This window comes from Strongylocentrotus purpuratus, unplaced genomic scaffold (genome assembly GCF_000002235.5).
Source record: "Strongylocentrotus purpuratus isolate Spur 01 unplaced genomic scaffold, Spur_5.0 spur5_scaffold_18, whole genome shotgun sequence".
NCBI classification, from domain to species: domain Eukaryota; kingdom Metazoa; phylum Echinodermata; class Echinoidea; order Camarodonta; family Strongylocentrotidae; genus Strongylocentrotus; species Strongylocentrotus purpuratus.
Window position 1 is genome coordinate 8636836 of NW_022145603.1, and position 8751 is coordinate 8645586.

An 8751-nucleotide genomic window follows, 5' to 3' on the forward strand; every position below is an offset into this window, starting at 1 on the left:
AATGTAAATGCAGTTGGATAATATCTTTGATGTATTTTTACAAACATTAGTTAGCTGGAATAACTATGTGTATTGCACAAGATACTATACATCTTCAATAGTATTCCATGTTACATGCACTATAACATACATGTAAATACTTGAATTTATATCCTGCATCCAAAAATTATTGTTTTTTGATTGGTTGAAAGCTTGTAACATGACCAAAAATATTTAAACTGTTTTAAGGTTGCTCTTAAAAAGTACTATTTGGGAGGCGACATTTTTTTTTTTTGGGGGGGGGGTGGGGAATTTTGATTGTTTTTTCTCCAAATCTTAATTAAATAATTTGTTTTTGTTTTTATTATTTATTTTTTTTTTTTTAATCTTAAATTAATGTTTTGATGCAGGATATAAAACAAATATACTATGCCCTCTTTTCGAGGTACTGGTTAAAACTACGGTCCTCGGTGACTCCAACTCGTCTATTGGAGTAACCTCTTGCGCATAGTTTTAACCAGAACTTCTCTCGACAACTTTGTATAATATCAAACTCAGTTGAATTGTGTTAAGGAAAGTTGGCAAACAAAGTAACATAATTACCACTGCTAATAATTGGATGTACATGTAACAAAATTATTAACCTGGGCGGAAGTCTTTGTATACTATGATTTTCTTTAACCACACATAATAAGATGCCTCATATAATAACATGATTAGCACTGCTACATGCTCCCTCTTATATTCAAAACACATTTTGACCAGCACTCTAGAGTAGCTATTCTAGGAAATTTCATTGTGTACATGTTATAAATGGTTGTTATAAGTACATTTACAGGTGTAGATTAATAAAAGTTAGAAAATACCAAATAAATTGAGCTGATATATTGCTAAGCCGAAGTCCATCATTCATTGGTCGATATAAAGAATTAAAAAAGAAAACGGAAAATTCAGTATTTTAAATAAAGAAATATAGAATGACAACTTAAAAACTGATCTCAAGTTACTCACAAATGAATATGAAATAGGGAATTAACTAGAGAACATCATATTGCTTTTAAGGATATCACATGACTTTAAAAATAAATTGTTGTATGATCAAAAATGTTCATTATAACCTCATGAACTTATTTCGGCACTGTAATTTGTGTACAAAAGAGATGATATTCTTTTCCAAAAGTCCCCCAGAAGAGGATGAAGCGTACAAAATACGTTTTAATAATTTCTACATTATTTGGATTGTCTTAGAGGCACACAGTTGATGTACAATGCAACCTTCATGTAATCGAGACAGAAGACTCCTGGAAAAAAAATGTATGTGGTCACAAACACCCTAAATTTTGTACATGTGCATGAATTATAAATGTTAAAACTATATTGCTACATATATAACAATGATTCACCTTTCACCTCGCTGCTCCAACCTAAGAATTTCCCTTGTGTAGTATAATGTCACTAAGAAAGTTCAAAATTATTTGCTTTTTTACTTTGAGTTTTGAGGTCTTAGGTAAAACATTTTATTCTTAACACAAGAGATAGTCTACATAACTTTAAGAATCCATACTAAGTATGAGCTTCATGGGTTTCAACTTTCAAGAGAACCATGATCTGGGGTGAACAAAACAAAACAAAAAGTGAATTCATATAAAAATGAAAATCATCTAAATTTAAAGATTCATGGATAGTATTCCAAATGCTGACAGAGCTATCAATGTGCAGTAGCATCCCTTCTCTTAATTCCAATTTGTTCTGCATACATGTAGACTTTTGGAGTGAGTCAACAACAGCCAGGAGCACGACATCACTGCATCATTGAGGTCAAACGATCAACGTTGAGGGGTATGCTTTTCAACCATCAAAAACAAAGTCTGGAAGGACTTGAGATGAAGCTTGTTCAGTTCACCAGGACATTGGCATTTCACAAACTAAATGTGATGCTGTAGCATAAACAGAACACACGTTCCAAATTCCAAATTGGGAGTACATGTCACAGTGCCATTTCTTCATGACTATCAAGCATCCATTATCAATCAACACTGTAGTAATCAAGCTCACCAACTTCAAGACCTTTACAGTAGATCTGTGACCACGTGATAGTAGATCCTTGGCACTAATTGCCATATTTTGACGGTGGTTGTTATCACTTTGTTTCTATCCCAACAAGACTAGTGTAGCGTCTGTCTTGAGAACGGCTATCTTTGTTCACTTATCAACCAACTCCAATGGTTCGAAACTGGGTCAGGTTTTACAGATGGTGTTAGTAAAGGTTGGTCCCCAGATGTAAAAAGCAAGTGTAATCAGATTGGAATGTTAAATGAAAATCCAATAAAACTCTTTCAAGCACTTTGCATCGACACATATAGAAATATGCATGGGGCATTTCCTCATCTGGCCTGCTCTGTTCACTCCTGGTTGGGCTATACTGGCTACATACTGGCTTCAGGCAGCAATTGCTTCATTGAATAGAGATTTCGAGGAAGAAAAGTTGAACAGAAAATATATTATTACTTATGATGTTATTAAAGAAGGCAAACGCCAAGCATTGTCTCACCTGCATCTCAGGAGAGCGCAATACGCATATATGAAAATGCTATTTAGATTTTCATTAGTACAAGATGTAAATTTTAATCCGGCTGTTTACAATAACCAATATTGGTAATGTTGCAAAGGCTTTGTCCCTGCAAAACAATACCGGTAGAACACTAATTGAAAAGGCTGTTAATTTTATCTCAATTTTTTTTCCTCTTGACATAACTGGTGACCCCACAGCCTCTTGAGATTGTTTGTTCCTCATAAGGTGTATATGAGGTTTGATGAAACTGTAGTGGCTCATCTTAAAAATTGGCCTAAGCTGGCCTTGAACCTTTGACCGCATCATTAAAGCTATAGAAAGTTTCTGTGTGTACGTGCAGGGCTCCCACAGAATTTTGAGAACTAAATCCCATAACTTTCCTTTTTCCTTGACAAGATATTAAGTACCATTTGGGTATGGGACGCGGTAATCAAGTGGCCTACGAATTCCACGTGCCACACACCTACGTTCAATGATTTTCATGATTTTTCATGACTTTGGGAGAATACTTTTTCCATTTTATAATTTTTTTTGATGACTTTCCAAATTTGTCAAAGACCATGGGAACCCAGACAGTGCTTTTCAATGGAAATTCACTTAAAGTTCACTGGCCTTTTGACCTTGGTCAAATATGACCCACTTACCAATTTTATCTACGCCTTTAAAGTGGGACTGCACTACTTGTGGCTACTTGCGCCCTCTATATAGCAAACAATACCCAAGCGGTAATCATAGGTCCCCCATGATCCCTTTTGTTGTTATGTTGAGAGCTGATTTGATGAGATAACCACCTGCCAGTGACCTTGCAGGGTGGGTGGTCTAATCCCTACTGACCAAACTAGTGCAGACAGGCTTTAAGAGATGTACTGGTGATATAAATTTGGTGATCCTACCTCAAACCTATAAAGTTATTGTGAATACAGCATGATTTTTGACGATGACAGCAACAAAAACTATGCCGGAAATAGTGAGGCCTATGTCTCACTCTGCTACACAGGCAAGACCAAAAATCAAAGACAAAAATTCATTGAAGTCATATATGTTCTATGAATAAATTGCCTATTACAAACATCAACTCAAATTTTAAAGGAATGTAGTATGTCATGTTCATTCTTAATTACCTTTGTTTCTTCTTTTTCACTGGCGTCTCAACCGGTGTCTCTTCAGCTGCAAATAAATGATAAATATGTGAATAATAATACCAATAGGCATTTGTATAGCGCCGTTTATCTAGAAATTCTATTCCGAGGCGCACTTATTATTACCTGCTTTAGCCTAGCTGCCATTACAGCGCTCCAGCATTTCAAGGAATTAATTCCAGCCATGCAGGTTCCCATTTATCACACCTGTGTCGAGTGTGGCATATGAAGATTAATGACTTGCCAAAGGACATAAGTGCCATGTCAGGGATCAAACCACGACCTTTGAATTTCAACTACTCGACTACGACACTTCTACGTTACAGTCTCACATTGGTGAGCACAACGTCAAACACAAAATTTGACTAAAACATTATTAGTTCGAACAGCATCAGGCATTATTTCTAAAAAGGTTAAAAAGGAATGTAAGATGAAATATGCTGGAGGCAGAGGTTATAAATAATAGGTCAATAGTAGCATGGAAAGGCTGGTCAGACCTGTTGAATGATGGTAGGGTAGGAGCCCCCATGGCATTTGTACATGAAGAATATATTACATTCTAAATTATTTGGGGGCTCGAGGCGAGGCCCCCGCCCCAGCCCCACACAACTTTATATGATATTCTTGCCGGGGGCTCCTACCCTAATATCGTTCAGTTGGTCCTAAGGCAGCCCTGTACCAAAAATGGCATTTGTACAACAACAAATCAATTTTATATTACCTTCTAAATTATTTGGGGGCTACGAGGTGACGCCCCCGCCCCACACCCTTATATGATATTCTTGCCGGGGGTCCTACCCTAATATCATTCAGTAGGACCTGTTGAATGATGGTAGGGTAGGAGCCCCAATGGCATTTGTACAACAAAAACTCAATGTTATATTACATTCTAAATTATTTGGGGGCTACGAGGTGACGCCCCCGCCCCACACCCTTATATGATATTCTTGCCGGGGGTCCTACCTTAATAACATTCAGTAGGACCTGTTGAATGATGGTAGGGTAGGAGCCCCAATGGCGTTTGTACAACAAAAACTCAATGTTATATTACATTCTAAATTATTTGGGGGCTTGAGGTGACGCCCCCGCCCCAGCCCCACACAACTTTATATGATATTCTTGCCGGGGGCTCCTATCCTAATATTGTTCAGTTGGTCCTAAGGAAGCCCTGTACCAAAAATGGCATTTGTACAACAACAAATCAATTTTATATTACCTTCTAAATTATTTGGGGGCTACGAGGTGACGCCCCCGCCCCACACCCTTATATGATATTCAAGCCGGGGGTCCTACCCTAATATCATTCAGTAGGACCTGTTGAATGATGGTAGGGTAGGACCCCCAATGGCATTTGTACAACAAAAACTCAATGTTATATTACATTCTAAATTATTTGGGGGCTACGAGGTGACGCCCCGCCCCACACCCTTATATGATATTCTTGCCGGGGGTCCTACCTTAATAACATTCAGTAGGACCTGTTGAATGACGGTAGGGTAGGAGCCCCAATGGCGTTTGTACAACAAAAACTCAATGTTATATTACATTCTAAAATATTTGGGGGCTAGAGGCGACGCCCCCGCCCCAGCCCCACACAACTTTATATGATATTCTTGCCGGGTGCTCCTACCCTAATATCGTTCAGTTGGTCCTAAGGAAGCCCTGTACCAAAAATGGCATTTGTACAACAACAAATCAATTTTATATTACCTTCTTAATTATTTGGGGGCTACGAGGTGACGCCCCCGCCCCACACCCTTATATGATATTCTTGCCGGGGGTCCTACCCTAATATCATTCAGTAGGACCTGTTGAATGATGGTAGGGTAGGACCTCCAATGGCATTTGTACAACAAAAACTCAATGTTATATTACATTCTAAATTATTTGGGGGCTACGAGGTGACGCCCCCGCCCCACACCCTTATATGATATTCTTGCCGGGGGTCCTACCTTAAATAGCATTCAGTAGGACCTGTTGAATGATGGTAGGGTAGGAGCCCCAATGGCGTTTGTACAACAAAAACTCAATGTTATATTACATTCTAAATTATTTGGGGGCTCAAGGCGACGCCCCCGCCCCAGCCCCACACAACTTTATATGATATTCTTGCCGGGGGCTCTTACCCTAATATCGTTCAGTGGGTCCTGAGGGAGCCCTGTACCAAAAATGGCATTTGTACAATTAATAAAAGGGCATTATTTAAACATACTTGTGGCTTACACCAAGTATATAAGATCGACAAATATCTTTGGGAAGTGTGTAATGGTGAAATAGTTACAATGTAGTAATACAATAAATAATCCTAATCCAAACATAAGATATGCATGAACTACATGATATAGAAAGAAAATATAAGACCCAGGTAGACAATTAATTAAATTTGAATGGTCCAGCATGTTATGACCAACCCCCAAAATTTTGCATTGGATGAATTCGTCCCTATTTTCACGAAGTGACGATAGTGAATGAAATCGCATACAATTTGCGTGCGGATTTTTCTCACTACCGTCACTTCATGAAAATAGGAATGAATTGAATAAAAAGGTCTAGATCTAAGCAATAGTGTAGGCAAGATCACAATAATTAATATTTCAAGTTATAAATCTCCTAAATTCATTACAGGAATATATTATTGCATTTACAACTGATCACAGTTAAAATAAATAATACCTGGAAGGATCAATACATACTTTATAGTACTGTATAGGCCCTAGAGGTCTATGTATATTGTGAACAACTCAAATTAACTTCACGGCACATCTGTCGGTGTCAAGACAAGCTCATTATATTGGAAATAGAAAGCAAAGCAAAAATTTATCTCAAAATCCAGGGGCGTACCAAAACTTTGACCACCACTGTATATTTGTGTTATTTCAACATCCAATCATGACTAGACCTACACACAGTCACAGAATTAATTAGTTTAAACATTTTAATCAATCAGCAAAATGCTTTTCTTACCACCAAAAAGATCTGCATCTCCACCCAGAACAGAAATTATCTTACTTCCTTCCATCTGAAAATTCAAAACAGACAAGTGAAGATGATTATAAATTTGGTTAGGGGTCTAGATCTGGACCTAGAGTCTAGTTCTATAGTCTAAAGACTAGATCTAGTCTAATAATATTAGGGCCTATACTGTTTTCACACTGGCAATATTTTGCTTAACCCCGTAATATAGGTGGGGTTAAGGGGGGGGGGGGTCTTAGCCCCACCTATAGATCCTAGTACGGGGTTAAGCCTATTCCACTTTCTGTTCAGACTAGATAAAGTTGGCTAACCCCACCTAGGCTATAGTACGGTACGGGGTTAACTAACCCTGCAAAATAGCAGGGCTAACTCCGCAATTGTGGTGCTAACTCCTACTAACCCCGCAATTGCGGTGCTAAGCAAATAAATGAGAACAGACACGAAAAATAGTCCGGTACTACGCAATGGAGCGTATCGCAGCTGGCCAGATGCGAAGTAGACCCTATGTCCAATCATAACATTCACGATATCCGGGGTTAACGAATTGCAGTGAGAACAGCGGGAATTTTCTTATTCCGGAATAGGCGGTAGTACGGGACTAAAATCAGCGTGTGTGAAAAGCCCAAAAAATAGTCCGGGGTTAAGGATAGTACGGGGCTAAGCAAAGTACGGGGTTAGGCAAAACCAGTGTGAAAAGAGTATAAATCACCAATATTATGAGAATATTGCATTTGTAGGATGTCACTGGATGGACACGGAACAAATATAATTAGGGTCTAGGGCCTAGACCTATAAAGCCTAGGCCTACTCCTTTGCCTTTGGATTTAATGAAAATATTCATCCAATAGATAATGTTCAACATTGTTCAACAATACAACTGATACAACATGTCATTGTTCAATATAGCAATAACCATGTTGAACATTAGTCCTTTAGATCTAGATAGTGTCTTAGAAGAATTAGCCTACCTGAATTTTATACCCTCCATACATTAACAATTACACCTAGAAATATCTGCTGGCTCTCACTCATCATGATCAGTCAAATCACATTCAAATCACATTCAAATCACAACACGGCAGCTGCGGCGGCTAGGCTGCGGTCATCGACTGTACGATGTCGCTTTTGGCTTCGGCTTTACGGAGGCGCGCTGGCCGCTGGAAATGAAAACCCCTGCGAGGGCTAGGCGTCGACCAGTGCCTAATTAGCTAAGCTGCCTCAAGTGTTAACCGTTGCCTAAAGTTATGGCTCCAGTTTGAATTGCTGGAGTTTATCGACATTTGAAACTAAGTTTATATATACTTTTCTGAACATGAAAGCAGTATGAGCTTACTAAAGTAATCAGAATGAGATGAAAAAACAGAAATTTAGCGATGCTACCTTAGCTTAACTTACAGTGACTACTAGCAGATATCCAACAGATAAATTTGAATTAAACTCGTAGCTTTCGAAAAATTCGTCAGCGATTTACATTCAGGTCGAATAATGACTTTAAACTATTCAAAATAATATTTAAACAAAAATAAAGTGAAATAGTTAAACCTAAAACTATGAATTTCTTTTTCGAAAATTTCAAAGACGATTCCGAACTGATATATTCAATTAGATTGAAGAAATACAAAATAAATCAATAATATGACGTACGGAGTGCGCATACGACAGCGCTCCATATCATATTTGGTTCAGTTTTACACAAGTGAAAGTGGAACATCGGCAGAATCGGCGCTTTTCAAAGTGAACCAATAGGGACGCGTACAAAAGTGGTTCACTTTCACACAATCGTTGGTTCACTTTCACATGTTAAATCTCTCTCTCTCTCTCTTAATTCTCTCCCTCTCTCTCTCTTAATTCTCTCTCTCTCTCTCTCTCTCTTCTCTCTCTCTCTCTCTCTCTCTTAATTCTCTCTCTCTCTCTCTCTCTTTCTCTCTCTCTCTCTCTCTCTCTTTCTCTCTCTCTTTCTCTCTTTCTCTCTCCTCTCTCTCTCTCTCTCTCTCTCTTTATTTTATATATATATATATATATATATATATATCTTTCTCTCTCTCTCTCTCTTTCTTCCAAATTACCACTATATGATTGTATTTCCCT

The 8751-nt window shown here is 38.1% G+C and overlaps 1 long non-coding RNA gene across 2 annotated transcripts; it reads right to left on the reverse strand.

Annotated features, from left to right (window-relative positions):
- Nucleotides 1-360: 360 nt before the first annotated feature.
- Nucleotides 361-8479, reverse strand: LOC105446956. Of its 2 annotated transcripts, none has more exons than XR_973919.2 (4): nucleotides 8059-8479; nucleotides 6655-6709; nucleotides 3673-3718; nucleotides 361-2432 (listed from the first exon to the last, which is right to left on the reverse strand). It is a non-coding gene; the product is annotated as an uncharacterized LOC105446956 (long non-coding RNA). The 2 variants fall into 2 exon arrangements; XR_973920.2 differs by lacking the exon at nucleotides 8059-8479 and adding an exon at nucleotides 7632-7971.
- Nucleotides 8480-8751: the final 272 nt, after the last annotated feature.